The following is a 15,257-nucleotide window of genomic DNA, read 5'->3' on the forward strand; positions in this document are numbered from 1 at the left end:
GTTAAGGTATAGCATTGACTACCAAGCTATGAAGCTAGCTTTGATTCTTCGCTAGTGTAGGCTAAGCATTTCTGGTGACTTGAAAAATTCTTGCCTGTTCAAACCAGAATTAGTCAAAATCTATGATGAAGTCTTTTACACTTTTACACACGGACAGCACTTTCTCCACACCATATGACATCATAAATGGCCTCTTTGGTTTACTTGTAATACATTTCCTCAATAAAAAGGCTAAAAAGTATCATATTAAATCAATCAATCAACCTAAAAATCCACAAATACAAGCAGGAAATTACACTGATACGTCAAGAAACATTTAAGCTCTTTCAGGAGTTTTACTCCGCCGCTATAAATAGTGCGCTGCTGCTGTTTTACAAAAGGGCACAACCATCCAGTTATCATCATCTGAAGCTGGACGAGACAAATGTCTGCACTCCTTCCTGTCACCACCACAGACCTCCGTCACAAACCTCCACTGGGTGGCGCTGAAACACCAGCGCAGCAGCTCCACCAGCAGCGGCAGCAGCCTCCACACACACACTGAGATGAATCCGGCTGCTCTCTCATCACCTCCAATCCGTTTCTCCAACTGCACGAAGACGCTGCCAAAACCCAACTGCAACCAGAGTCTGGCAGGAGGAGGACTGTTTCAAAAATAATAAGTAAATAAAAACCACATCATGGGCGACTCCGGAAAGTATGAGTGACGGTCCGGCGTGGTGTCCAGCTGCTCAGGCGCTCATCCGGCGGAGGGGAAGTTGAGAGACGGAGCCGGAGGACCAGCAACTTTTATAGACTTTAAAGTCCACCGCCTGCAAGTGTCCAGCAGCCCCAGTTTAGACTTCTTCTTCGACTCAGGGATTGTTCGTCCAGGACAGCTTTGACTTTAGACCATCAGTGTTATTACACATGTGTTGTCGACGGCGTGCTGAAGCGACGAGGACATGGCATTTCTGGTTTTTGTGGTTGACAATGGAGAATAAATGAAAGGGACGTTTCAAGGGATTAATTGACAGCACAACGACAGGTAGGCTGACAATGAAAATACTACATTTTCTACATTGAAATGCAACATTTGTGGGTTTTATAACCTTGAACTGAGCAGAAATGGCTGAATTCAAACATTTTATTCAGTGAATTTCTGCAGCCGAGCGTCTCACAGCTCAAACCTATGAATAAACTAAGCTTATTGATTGGGATATTGATTGTTTCCACTCTGATAAATAGTTATTAACTTGTGAGACAGCAGCAAGCTACTGCAAACTAATGACTTAAAGTGGCTGCAGGTGCAGGTGTAGCCGCAGGCTGCTTCATACAGTCTGAGGATTCAAAGAAAATCAGATCTGTGCAGCAACATGAAGTCATCACTGACTGCTTAAATGTGACCAAAAAAAAAAAAAATCAAGTTTCTCCACAGAGGGAACTGCCCACTCATTTTGGGAGCACAAAGGCGCAGAAGGAACCCCCTTCTGTGTGCAAATACATGAGGAAACTTTTTATGAAACGTGTTAAAAAAGATATTTCTTTGTGTGTGTGTGTGTGTGTGTGTGTGTGTGTGTGTGTGTGTGTGTGTGGTCTCATCAGCATGCAGGCAAGTTATTATCTAATCATGGCTTCAGAGTAGAAGGTCCTTTATTATCCCTTATAGTCTTATGGAAAACTGGCATATAATTCTATCTATCTATCTATCTATCTATCTTTGTGATGCAGTAGATCACATCTTATCTCACGTTTATTGTCTTCAGCTGTTTTTGGATCTCCTCCTCCCCAAAAAAGAGTGCATAATATTTCTATATGTAAGCGTTTCTATCAACCCTAAACAAGAGACGGACAGACATATTGCTCAGTTGATATTACCAGCCCGATATCGTTTATCACAGCTGTAGCAGTTTATACTGGTGTCTGCATTGGTATATTGTCTGATTTTTTTATTTATTTATTTTTTTGCAGAAGATAATGCAGATTGTTTTTATTTATTTATTTATTTATTTTAGTGTTTATTAGCAGCATTTTGTGCATATTTGATCTGTTTTTTTCTTAAGTCAAGTTGTTGTGTTTCTTTTAAATATTTTTTTTTGATTATTAAAAATATCAGCGACCATTTAATGTTTCAATGCTCTGATGTCATTTTGGATTTTATACATATGTAAAAAGTGTTGGGCAAGTTAGTGTAACTTAATGATTAGTTACAGTTACAGTTACTAGTTACTTCTCTCAAAAAGTAATGAAGTACCTTACCAATTGGAGTATTATAAAAGTAATTAGTTACCAGTGAAAGCAACTCTTCCGTTACTTTTAAATGTCTGCCTCAACTGTCTTTCTAATGCACACAGAACTATGTTATGTTAGTGTCATTATATTATTTTAGTGAAGCTTCATGCTGTTAGTGATAGCTGTCCAATTTTTTATCTATCATTGTATCCATTATCACTTATAAGAATTATTAATACTCCCGACCACCAGAGGGCAGCAATGACTGGTGTCTACCTGTAAGCGGCACTTTTAATTAGTAGTTAACAATTATACAATGAAGACCATTTAAATATCAATAATTCACGTGATTAATCCCAGAAAAGTAATTGGTTACAAATCTAGTTACTGCAAATGGTAATGGAATTACAGTAACACATTAATCTCTAATACTGGTATTGGCATTTGCCACCAAAATCAAGTTTTTGGACCCCTCCCAGCATAAAAAGAGTGCATATTTCAATATATCAAAGTTTTTCCATCACCTCTGTAAAGGTAACCCTAAACATAAAAATGGCTCCCCTCAGTATAAAGCTCTGCAGCCAAGTCAAATCGCTGCTTTGAATCGAGACCTGGAGCTGAATTCACAGCGTGGGCCGAGTCGTCCATCACTGTGATTCCTCTCAACTCCAGAATCAGAAGAAAAAGCAGCTCCAGATATAAAAGGCTTGTTTGTAGGGCCTGGCCGATACGATACTGATATTAGGGACTAAAAAAATGTAGATGTTGATATATTGGTCAGTGTTATTTATACAGAATATAATATGTAGACTATATACATAAACACACAATCTGCATTATGTTCTGTGAGACTGATATAGACCAGATAGGCCGATAATATGGTTCGACTGATATATTGTTCAGACTCTAATAGTTATTTCTGATTATTAAAAATAAAGTAAAAGTGACCTTGAGTCATTTTTAATTTTAGAAATATAAATAAAGAGTATCAGCTGATATATCAATACTGGAGGGTTTTTACTCCACAAATGCTCTTAAGTCTCTAATCATGTCGGCATGATCGAATCACGTCCGTGGTTCCAGACACTGCATCATAAAAACGATGTCATATTGAGCATTTGTCGTGAACTTTAGTCAAAAGAGTTGACACGAAAACTCCATTCCAGCTTTTTTCTGATGTTAATAGACAAAGTAAAAACAGAGAAATTATCTATAAGTATAACTTTAATCATATCATGTTTTTTTTTTGTGTGTTTTTGGGCTAACAGTGTTGACAAGCACTGGCTCATTATGATCGATCAATTGATCATAATGAGCTTTCAGTTTCAATAATCAAATCGAAAATTATTTCTCTTCACCTCCGCCTACTTGTAATGTCCAGTGCAAGTCTGAGGAAGAAAGACAACATTTTAGAGATGACACAGTGTAGCTTACCGGCCATTGGATCACACTGAATATCATATAGACTATCTCTGTAAAGGAGAATTTATCAGGGTATAACAACAATAATCTAATTATTATTTACAAATCCAGACTCGGTAGTCTAACAATGGCATAACCATCAGTGCAAAATAAAGTTAAAACCCAAAATCTGTGTAGAACAGTGACCTTAAAAGTCACATCAAATTGTGGTTTTGGAGAATCGAGACACCCCTGATCGTTATTGGCACGGGCACCAAAAATCCAGCGTCAGTCGGGCTCTACCCTAAACATAAACATGGCTCCCCACAGTATGAAGCTCTGCAGCCAAGTCAAATTGCTGCTCTGAATGGGGACCTGGAGGTGAATTCACAGCGTGGGCCGTGTCCTCCATCACTGTGATTCCCCTCAACTCCAGAATAAAATAAGAAGAAAAAGAAAAATGCGGCTCGAGCTATAAGCGGCTTGTTTGTGACTTAAGAAAAGTACAATGCTGTTATCTTGTTGGATTATGTTGAGAAGACGCGCGTGGAGTCCCTAATGAAAACTGGCTCTTGTGTTTGCTGTCAGCTGCTCTGCACACACACACACTGTAGATATTTATGATTATGCTTACACACCACTGCTGTGAATATTTCTCTTTCTGCATCACCCCCCCCCCCCCCTCCACCCTCCTGCTCCCACCTCCTCTCTTCTTCTTTTTTTTTCTATCAGTCTATCGGCTTGTTCTTTTATCTGCCCTTCATCCCCTTGACAAGCGAAGTGCGGTCAGCTGTTTTTTTCCCCCTCTTCCCTCAATTAGTGCTATCATCGCATTTCATCCTGCGGAATATGGGGACGGTAATAACCTTACACTCCTATTGCAGGGTGATACAATTCTGCTGTGATTAATTGAAGTCCCCTCAGAGAGTCAGAGGAGGCGTAGATCTTCCCTTTCACACTCACTGACAGGCAACCCATTATATTGTTTTATAGATCGCCGTCAGTAGCCCTTGAAGCTGCCTGCGGCCCACTGTTGTTCTGGAGGGTTTTATTGTGCAGTGTTATTGGTTGGTATTGCTGACAGGCAGAGCAAAGGCCACCCTGGGATTACTGGAGATGGGATCCCTGTGACAGTTCCACTGTATTTGACAGTAACACTGGAAACTTGGAAAAGATTTGTGCGCTCTGCAGTGGCTGTTGTAAAAAAGTGGGAATTAGTTATGGAGCTAAAGGCTTAGAATAAAGTTGTGTCTGTAGCTGTAAACACCCTGCCGTCATAACCTCTCCATATACTGCACTGTGGCATGCATAATATTCTCAGACAAGGGGTGAAACAAAAGTGGTTGCCCAGAGGGATGGGTATCATTTGGATTTTACTACACTAGGGCTTTAACTAACAATCACTTTCATTATTGATTAATCTGTCAATCATTTTCTTGATTAACCGATTAGTCGTCTGGTCGATATAGTGTCAGAAAATGTCAGTCAGTGTTTCCCGAAGCCTATGATGACGTCCTCAAATGTCTTGTTTTGTCCAGAACCCAAAAATATTCAATTTACTGTCAAAGAGGAGTTAAGAAACTGGAAAATACTCACAGCTGAATCGTAGAACCTTTTATTCTTGAAAAAAGAAGAGTCAAAACGATCAATTCATTATCAATGTTGCAGCTCTAAATTGATACAGATATCAATACTGATATGAATACTGCGTCGTCAAAGTGCGGCCCGCGAATCAATGTTGGCCCTCAGGATTGTTTGGTGTGGTCCTCGAATGTGACATGAAATGTATGTATTATATTTTATATATTCCATTTAAATACTTTAAATTTGAATAGCCTACACTTAGTATACCATTTAATCTACTGCTCAGTAGGGATGAATCAATACCAGTAACTCAGGGTATGAAAAATTACAAAGAAAGAATTCCCTTTCTTAATAATAAATCTGATGTGTACAGCATTTTTAATAGAATATTTGATATGTAAATTTTGCCAGAAGGGATCTCTCACATTCATACAATAACAAAAGATGTAGTTTGATGATGTCGTGAAGTAGCAAGGGATCATGGGAGTTGTTGTCTTCACTTGAAAACAACCACCAAACTGGTGAAAATGTATCTGCTATGACTCAGGCAGAGATCAAGTTCATGGACGATAATTACTAATTATTAATTAGTTTTAGTCACGCTGCATTCACTGACTTCTTTCCTCACACGCATCCAACATACCCTGTGTTTGCCAGAAAGTTATAGCAACGAGCAATTAGCTAGCAGCAGCAAGTAGGAAATGCATCGTTTCCTTGAATAAATTACAGCTTCTTCTGTGTTTGAACATTGTTGGAAACATTTTGGATAATAATGAACATAATGCACGTACACAACTCAATAAAATATATAACATAGCATGTCTAAAGTTTTTTCAGTGTTTAAATGTGGAAATGTTCCATATTATAGATTTGAAGTGCTTCTGCTGTCCTTATTTAATGAAATAACACAAAAATAGCCAGGCATGACCTAAGCATGTGCAAAGAATTGGCATGACTTGTCTATGTTTGAATTATGCATGTACAATTGCAAAACAAATGTAATGCAGCAGTCCGTAGCAGTCCTTTTATAAAACAAAAGAAAAAGAACAAAAGAAAATAATTAACCATTCAACATCACTGTATACATACATATGCTTTATTTCTGTGGACGACTCAGCAGTTTGATGTGGAGGTGAGTTGGAAAATCCATTGTGAAAAAAAAAAAGAAATGCTGTATGGTCGAGGAGAAAAGGTTTCAGGAAAAATGAATCAACTCTGACTTAGCAGGACCTTGGGGGACAGATAAAGTGGTTGGCCTTATCTGCAAACAGGATTCAGTGCTCAAGGAATGTAATGTTAAAAGTCACTATGAGGCCAATGACAACTTCATGGGTTTTCCTGTGCAGCCCTAAATCATATGGTGGCTCCCTAATTGGTACTCAGTCATGAAAACTTAAGGGGACTGCTGCTCTTATTGACACTATTTACCATAATTTGGGGCAAAAAATAATGACATGACATGAAAAGGTGTGAAAAGATTCAACGGTTATCATATTATTACTTGAGTTTTATTAGTATTATTTTCTGGAGTTATGGCATTTAGCTTTGATTACGTTAAATTTAGTTAAGTGAGCCCCCACTCTTTAAAGAAATCTATCATAAATCTATCATAATGTCACCTATTGATTTACTGACTGGTTTGCCTTATGGTGGTTGCCATCTTGATTTTTTCCAACCAGAGCACACGCAGCCAGTAGAGTTGCCCCCTGCTGGCCATTAGAAAGAATGCAGGATTAACAACACTTCTGCGTTGGCTTCACCTTTCAGACCTGGAAGCTCTGTCCGCTAATTTATATACAGTCCATGGGTACTGACTGGTATCTGAGAACTGGTACCGTTTTAGTACCAGTTCTCAGTTACCCATCCCTAGTGCTTGTGCTGTTTTGGTACAACGAACATGCTGCATCTCTGCAGAATACCAAGAATGCAGGGGTTTGACAGATTAGCTTGCAATTTCAGTTGTGTTTCTTTTAAAGCCACCATTACACAGACGTCGCCACAAACAGCGGAGCCTGAGCACAGTCTGAGGCTTGAAGAGCGCACTTGATATGCATGAGCCACCAGGTGATTTCCAGAGGAAGAGAACACCATGGATAAGAGGCTTGTCTCTAGTTTTAAGGAGCCACCCCAGGCAGTATTTGTGTTCTCCGCCAGCTTCCTGCTCACTCTGTCAGATCAATAGGGCATGATATGAGAGTCTGGCTTGTGTTTGCAGGCATGAGACAAAACAATACATTTTAGTTTTTGCGCTCTGCGGATATACGTATGCACAGCAGCCCTGTGGTGGTTGTACTATTAAGATTGCCTGTTGAGAGTACATCTCTTCCAAGCGTCTCCATTTAACTCTGATGTCTCTGCTTTTCCTACAGCGCGTGCAGGCTAAACATGTCTGCTTATGCAGGATGCGTATACATGTGACAGCCCAGTGTCTTGTCACAGAGAACATAGTGCTGCAGCACCACGAGTTAACCATAAAATCCGGGGTATTGCATCATTTCAGAAACTCTGTATTCACCACCAGCCTTGCAGATTTGGCTTAACGGAACAATAAAAAGTCAGCCATCTATCTACATGATTACACCCGATTTCAGCACCCCGAGATTCGCTGCTCAGCGGTGTTCATAGGCTAATGTGTTTAGAAAGCACAGTTTGTTCCACCTCTCAAAGCGCCTACTCGAGCTGCTGGGGTGAATCTGTCGGGTGTTTAAAGGGAAATTCAAAGCCCTACCATAGCGAACGAAATGCAGCATTGTTACGCTCGTGTGCAGCTCCTCCGTCATGTACAGAAGAGGAGGAGGATGTGGGGAGAGGAGCATATCCCATGTTTTATAGATGCCATTTAAAGGAGCATGCCCAAGATGGGCTGACTGCAATGAACTGTAACCGCCGACAAAACACCAAGACAATAAACAAACAAATTGGTTTCCTGGAAGCCAGCAGTGTCCCTCTCACTCGCCCCGGCTGATCCTTGCCGATGCGGCAAGCTGTTTTTTCCTCAGAGATTAGGCTGTGAAGCACAACTCCATCTCTTATTTATTCATGCTGATTTGCTGTGTGCATGTTTGGTTGTGGGTGTGTGTATGAGTGTGTGTGAGGAAGAGAGACTGTGTGTTCACAGCTCAAGTGTTTGTAAAAGTGGGTGTTTTCCTGAGTGTTTATGTGAATGATGTGTGTGGGCACATCATGCACGTGTGTGCCGCCTTCTGTATCTCTTGTTGCTCTATTCACATTGTGTGTGCGTGTGTATTGTGATGTCATTGAGTTATATCAGTGCCTCCTGTTGTTCTCTCTGTACATGACTGGAGTGCAGACTGTGAGCCTACAGGATTCGAGCATGTAAAGTTCATAGAACTATTATTAAACAGCACGTTGTGCATTTTAAGGCATTGTTCCAATAGTGGAATTATGGGTATTTGTTTGAAGAATTTCTCTACTGAATCATATTGTATTGATTTTGAGGTGGGAAGAGCTATTTTGGCCTCCTTCGGTTCAAGGAATTAAAAGTCCCACTCATTTTGCCTATAGACAGTGTGAGGTGACTGATAGTTGAAGCACCTCTACAGCTTGGATGGTCACGAAATTTTCTCAGTGCAACCATCAGTATAAAAGATGAACAGCTGTGTTAGAAAATATCTGGCTCTTCAAGGAACAGTACAAGCCTTTGCACAAAAAAATGTAAGGAGAGACATTGAAGTCCAAATGAAACAGCATTTTATTTTCATTTTGTGCCACTAGTTGAAGATCGATTGAACGGTCGATGTCATGATGTTCTCGATTAGAAATTTGTTGGTTCAAGTCTCAGTAGATGTCATATTTTATTTGACAGGAAGACTGAATACACAAAAATGGATATTTGTCATTTTCATGTGGTGCATGTGGTTAAATAGGTGCACAATATGACTGGGAATGAGATCTAAAAGGGTTCAGAAGGCATTTTTCATTTCATGTGAACTTTTAAGTGTTTTGTTGTTCTCCATGGTTGAAAGTTTCAAGCCTGTTTCACCTCTGACCACACCCACCAGTGATGTCACTGTGCCTTGGAGTTCTCCTTTACATTAGTAAAGAAGGTTAAGAAGTTTAACCACTGGAGGTCAGCAAAAACAAGATTTTCAACAGTTGAGTTACAACTACAACTGTGCAACTTGTGCAACTTCCAAGATGCATCCGGTCACAAACTTTAATAGTTTCTCACCTGCACTACTTCTGCGTTTACAAAATTGATTAACCCCCCCCCCCCAAAAAAAAACAAAAAACAAAAACAAACTGCAGTTTATTTTCAGGTTCATAGTAAATTATATATATATATATTTTTTTTTAGTTCAGAATATATAGTATAAAACTTATCCAGGATTTCCCGACCAAAAAACCAAAGATAAGAGAAAAGTTTGTGGAGTGAAAAGTCTCACTTGTGATGCCTGATCTAGGTCTACTTCTGTTGCACAATATTATTGTCTTAGAAATACTTGGGAAGGACAATATTATTGTCATTTTTTGCCACTGATATCAGGATTCATCAAATACACACTTTCAAAGAGCAACGAACTCAGCATATTTTAGGTACGTGTACAACCTGAAAGATGCTCACAAGCCTGGAAAAACAAGTGAGTCTTAAGTTTATCCTTAAAAGGGTGCTGTAGTGGCTCAGTTATTGGAGTAAATGCCCCGTGTACAGAGGCTATGAGTGCTCAGCAGTGGCTGTGGGTTCGGTTCCAGCCTGTGGCCCTTTGCTGCTTATCCTATCAAATAAAGGCTTAAAAGCCCCCAAAAAATCTTATAAAACAGTGTCCACACAAGGGGATCACTCAAATGAAAATGGTAAACTGTTCCAAAGTGTTGACACTTTAATGTAGGGAAAACTCTGCTGTTTATTCTGGCATCATGTTGGCTAAAATGTTGGTGGCATTTTTATGTAAACAAACATGAATGTACATGAATATGACCTTGACAATTGTTGCTGACCTTGTTAAGTCAATAACATAACTATTGTGACAGGCATACCCTGATCATGAGGTTGAGAATCACTGATGTACCCAATCCTTGGAAGTGTATTCAGGTTTAGATTCACAATTTGATGGTTTCAAAAGGATTCTTCTATCCTTTGAAATGTATCCAAATGTATTCCCAGATTACTTTTTGTGTGGGGATGCCATATGCAAGCGAGCTCACATTTTCTAAGCCCAAACGTTCCCGTCCGTCCTGAGCATACTCTGAGTGCTGTGGAGGAGTCATGTAACTCTGCCTGGGAATTTCTCCAGCCGACTCGTCAAGTGCTCTGGACACTGAGGACAATGAGGTTTGAGTGGAGAAGCCTCAGCAGAGCTTAGCAATCCACTCTTCCATGGAGGTGATTTTGGGCATCAGGCTTTTCTAGTAAAACCCACTTTCTCTCTCCCTCCTCCTTCAATCCATTGCTGTGTTCCTTTTCCTTGAGGTAGTCAGTATCTGGCAGCTTTCACTCTCAATATTGTGCCATTGCGCTGAATTCCCATCAATTCCTTCACCAGCACAGCAGCGAGGAACTCAATTCTCCAAGCCCTTAACCATTGGCCCAGTGAAAAGGTTGGGGAATTGCAGATTTTGAGAAGCCCACTTTTAAACCCTGGTTCCTGCTGGAGTAAGGAGGGAGCTCTCAGTTTTTGCTGGCAGATTTTTCTTCCTCTCTCTCTGTCTCTCTCTCTCTCTCTTTCTGCTTCTCTTGCAATGCCTGAGGGCCTTCAGCAATATGTTTTTTCTCTCCTACTCGTTTCTGGTGTTGTTGTCAAGCTCCACCTCATGCCTGTAATCATTAGACTGCAATTTGAGTAGAAAATTGCAATTACAGGGTTTAAAAATGAGCCTATTATTTTCTATGCTTGTTATTTCTTTGTTGAGAAAACAGGGGGGGGGGGGGAAAGCGACCCTGTTGTGATTATAATTAAATGAACTGGTCTCAATGAAATTGACGGTTAATGTCAAAGTTCTCTCCATTTGCTTCAGAGGAGGGCTGATGTTCAGGCATTTTCCTAGAGATGTACAGGTGCACCTTTTTTCAGGTCCAAATCAATTCCAATATCTGCCTATGCTGCTCTTTTTTGTCATTATAATAATAATAACAATAATAATAATAATCATAATCATAATCATAATAATAATAATAATAATAATAATAATAATACAAATAATAATAATCATCATCATAGTTATAATTATCATCATTATTATAATAGTAGTAGTAGGAGTAATTACATGAGGCTGAAACGGAACTTCAGTCTGGAAAGTTTGTGTAGTTTGTGTAATGGCATCTTTCAATCATCAACCACAGTGGGGCGGTGTAGGATTCTGTCTTGTGACATTCACATGGAGCTGATAAGGTGGAGAGATGGATATTGCATATTTTCCCAAGATGCATTGCCAGAGTTTAAAGGAGCAATATGTAGCATTTGCACACACAAAAATGAGTACTGCAGTCTAAATAGTGAATTAAAGCCATAGACAGTTGAATCATTATTTAATATGCAGTATATGGTTGATGTGAGTTGTCTTGGTACTGGTCTTCGCTCCAGCTGTATTGCTGCGTTTGAAAATGGTAATTGTTTCCTTTACAAACATGCAAATATAGAGTAGAAGTACACAAGTTAGTCAGCTGTTCTTTGTTGTGTTGTGTTTACAAATTCGCAGCAGACGTGCTGTTGTGGAATTCAGATCAGTCCCATATTTGCTTTTTGTCTTATTCAGAGTTGGACAGTTCCCTCCTTTGGTTTGCTTACATGATCTTGACGGGCCCTTCTTCTGTCCTGCTGCCCCTCGCCATCGCGCCAACAATAGGATGTGGGTTGAAATTTGTGACCCAACACGTAGGCGGGTCAGGTTTCTTCATTATCAGATCCCAGCGACTGAAGAGCAGAGGTCTCTTCAAAGCAGCCTCCTATCTTCAAAAGAAATGTACCCATGTCATTAAATGCATTGTGCAGAAGCTAACGTCTGAGCCTTGATCTAATGTACAAGATGAGAATGAGAAACAGAAATCTGGGTACTTGTGTTATCTCTTCCCCGTGATAGAATTAGCTCAAGGGTAGCTGCAGTTCAAGATTTTCTTTCATCCTTTCAAACATGCCTCCTCTCTATCACTCAGTTGTGTGTGATGTACTTGCACTATAAATACATACGGAACATTTCACTTTTAATTATTCTTTTGCGCTTTGATTTATCAATCACATTTTAATATGACTAGGTGTTGAGTCACAGTATTGTGTGTGTGAAGGGTATACAGGCTTCTAGAGTTCTTGTGATATGTGTAAAGTAGTTTTACCTCGAAGCAAACACAGGGTGTTTTGAGTATTTTTGAGCCAGAATGGTCTTGGAGGACTTAAAAAGGCCTGTTAGTACTTTTTTTCCAAACAGTTCTACACCCAGGGAATGCTGTAAAATTAAATTAAATCAGCACAGTAATTAATATCAAACACATTATAGTAGATATATAAATAATTTTGGTTTTGATTACACTAAATAAATGAGAATTTTTAAGAATTATGAAATATGGATGATTAATAGGGTGAAAAAGTAGTCAGCTTTCATCAGGTTGTAACTATGCCACTGACAAATTCTATTTGAAGTCAACTTCAAAATGTTTCTGTGTCTAGAAAAATGGACCAAATTCTGTCGGGTCACAGTCTGCACATTACTTTGGCATTTTTCTAATCACGACATTCAAAAGTGGCTCTATATTCAGTGATGACTGCTTTGTAATTTTCCACTCAATGTAATAATGACAAAACATGTGGTAAGTCTGACATTTGCAGCTGAAGATATCAGATATGGTCTAAATGGGTCCTGTCGACAGCTCTGCGTAAGCTAATGTCGTGTTAGCTAATGTTACTAACGCTGTAATTTCCCAATCACAGTCTCGGCTCTAAATGTGACAGATCCAGATGGTGGTTATTAAATTAACTCCAAGTATATCTGATGATACAAGTTGTGACTACAAACCTACAAGCTAGCTACAAAGTACAGGGCTGCAAAATGACGTGTGCGTGCAGATCTTTATTGACTGACAGACTCATCGCTCTGTTCTTTGTTAACAGTAAAAACAAGCAAACTTTGGTGCCTATAGTGGCATTTCACTCTGAAAACCATCTTTGGCAGAGCAGACATCACATTTACAATACAATATTGTAGGTAACAGCTAACAGTTTCATTTTGTATTTTGGCTAAAGCTGGAATTATGCTTCTCAGGGCTTCATATACGCTACAATATGTGGTTATTGTTTTGACACATTCAAATGTGGGTTTCTTTTATGCCTTGTTTTACAGGAAACAAACCACAATGTAAACGCAGCATAGAAGAAATCTGGAAACGGAAATCAATTTCACCCTGGTGACAGTGTAAACAACCCACTACATCTGACATTAGGATTTATCGACATATATGGACAGGACAATGAGCAGTAATATTAGATTGAAGAGGAATTTATTGACCTATATGCTCTGTGAGATGATCTCTTGCAGATATGTAGTGCTATTTGTTTAAGAACCGGAGTGCACCTGTCATGTGTGCATGCATGCACTTGGACATTCAGTTGTGGCTCATTTCAGGTCATATAACCACTGTTCCTATGGTAGCCAGTTCACATTTATTAGTCCACGATAACAGAGCACACAATCAAATGTTAGATTGAAATAGAGTTGAGAAAATTATGCATCATTTTGTCCACACAAGCGCTACACTACAGTTGTTTTTATTGCCTCTTTTGTCTCAAATCTAAAATTCAAAGCGCTCAGGCAGCACTCAAAATGCTAACTGCCTATAGAAAACAACTGGAAAAAGATTCCTCTCATGGCAAAAACTCCAGAACCCCAGAATTCCTGAATCAATTTTTGACAAAAACACATTGCGTGCCAGAAGAGGGCAGTACATATATTTATAATTTCTACTTTAATTCATGTTCGCTACTTGGTGAGCAGGAACAGCTAGATGTAGCACTTTATTTCAAAAAGTAGATGCTCTTTATTCATTCTGTTGTACATTTTATTTGGCACTTTTATATGCAGTCAAGTCCGGTGTTTTGAAAGTCTTGAGACAGTATTCAAGTTCAATTTTCTTTGTGAAGACATAAGACATCTTATGTTATTTAATTAGTTTCTTATCACACCAGCATGATGAGCAGGAACATCTGAAGTTTACTTCCAAAAATATTTAATTTACTACTTTGATATACAGTATAACAATGATGCTGCTAAAATGAAACCCAAAACACTGACTGAAACGTGATACGCATTGTTTTTGGAAATATGACTCATGATAAACAGTCTCTCAAAATATTTAAATCAATTTTTTCCCTTGGTCTAGTGTGAAAAAGCATAATCAAAATCATAATATTGAACTGCAACACTTAATCAAATCAGCACCCGAGTATCATGATGGCATAGAATTGGTAGATAAGTGTATCATCCCAGCTCTAGTCTGTATGGTTATACTGTAGCAGCCTGGTGTCATTTTCATATGATTTAATGGAGCTAAACACAGTACAAACTAAACTAAACACACAGGACACTGAATAACAGCTCCGTCCTGTGGTGCAGCACTTCTCAGATGCTGAGGATTGCTGATTTATCAATATATAAGTCTTGCTGCCTTCAGATGCTGCAAGGATTTCATGAATAGAAGGAAAAGCTTTTTACGTAGTATAAAGCAGCTGTGGACAGCAAATACCACAGCAATCACCAACATTCATAATAAACTGCCAATACTTACTGTGAGGAAAAAAGTAGTGGAGTATCAGTCCGGGGTGTTGAGTAGCGCCACACCTGTGACCAAACTCCCAGGCGAGACAGATGTCTTCTGACGGGATGTTGGGTCAATCATTCAGCTTTGGGAGGTATGTGCATCACCTCAGGTTCACAAACATGTTTACATTTATCCCCAAGGAAGCATAATTCCAGTTTAACACACAAAATATGTTGATAAAGCTTATAAAATCAAAAAAATGTAGTGCCTGCTAACAGCATTGATCCTGCCATTGATTTTTCAGGGGGACAATTGGGCTCCAGGAGGTTGCAGTGACCAAACAATTTTAAGTTTTAAA

General features: G+C 39.2%; 1 protein-coding gene across 1 annotated transcript in view; it reads left to right on the forward strand.

Moving 5' to 3' along the window:
• Positions 1-526: 526 nt before the first annotated feature.
• Positions 527-15,257, forward strand: part of tafa3a (TAFA chemokine like family member 3a) — a 145,698-nt gene continuing 130,967 nt past the window's right edge. The window contains exon 1 of the mRNA XM_084745500.1: positions 527-1,027. The gene's annotated coding sequence lies outside the window, so the exon portion shown is untranslated. The remainder of the gene's footprint in view (positions 1,028-15,257) is intronic.

This window comes from Lutjanus erythropterus, chromosome 2 (assembly GCF_056507025.1).
Source record: "Lutjanus erythropterus isolate fLutEry1 chromosome 2, fLutEry1.hap2, whole genome shotgun sequence".
NCBI classification, from domain to species: domain Eukaryota; kingdom Metazoa; phylum Chordata; class Actinopteri; order Lutjaniformes; family Lutjanidae; genus Lutjanus; species Lutjanus erythropterus.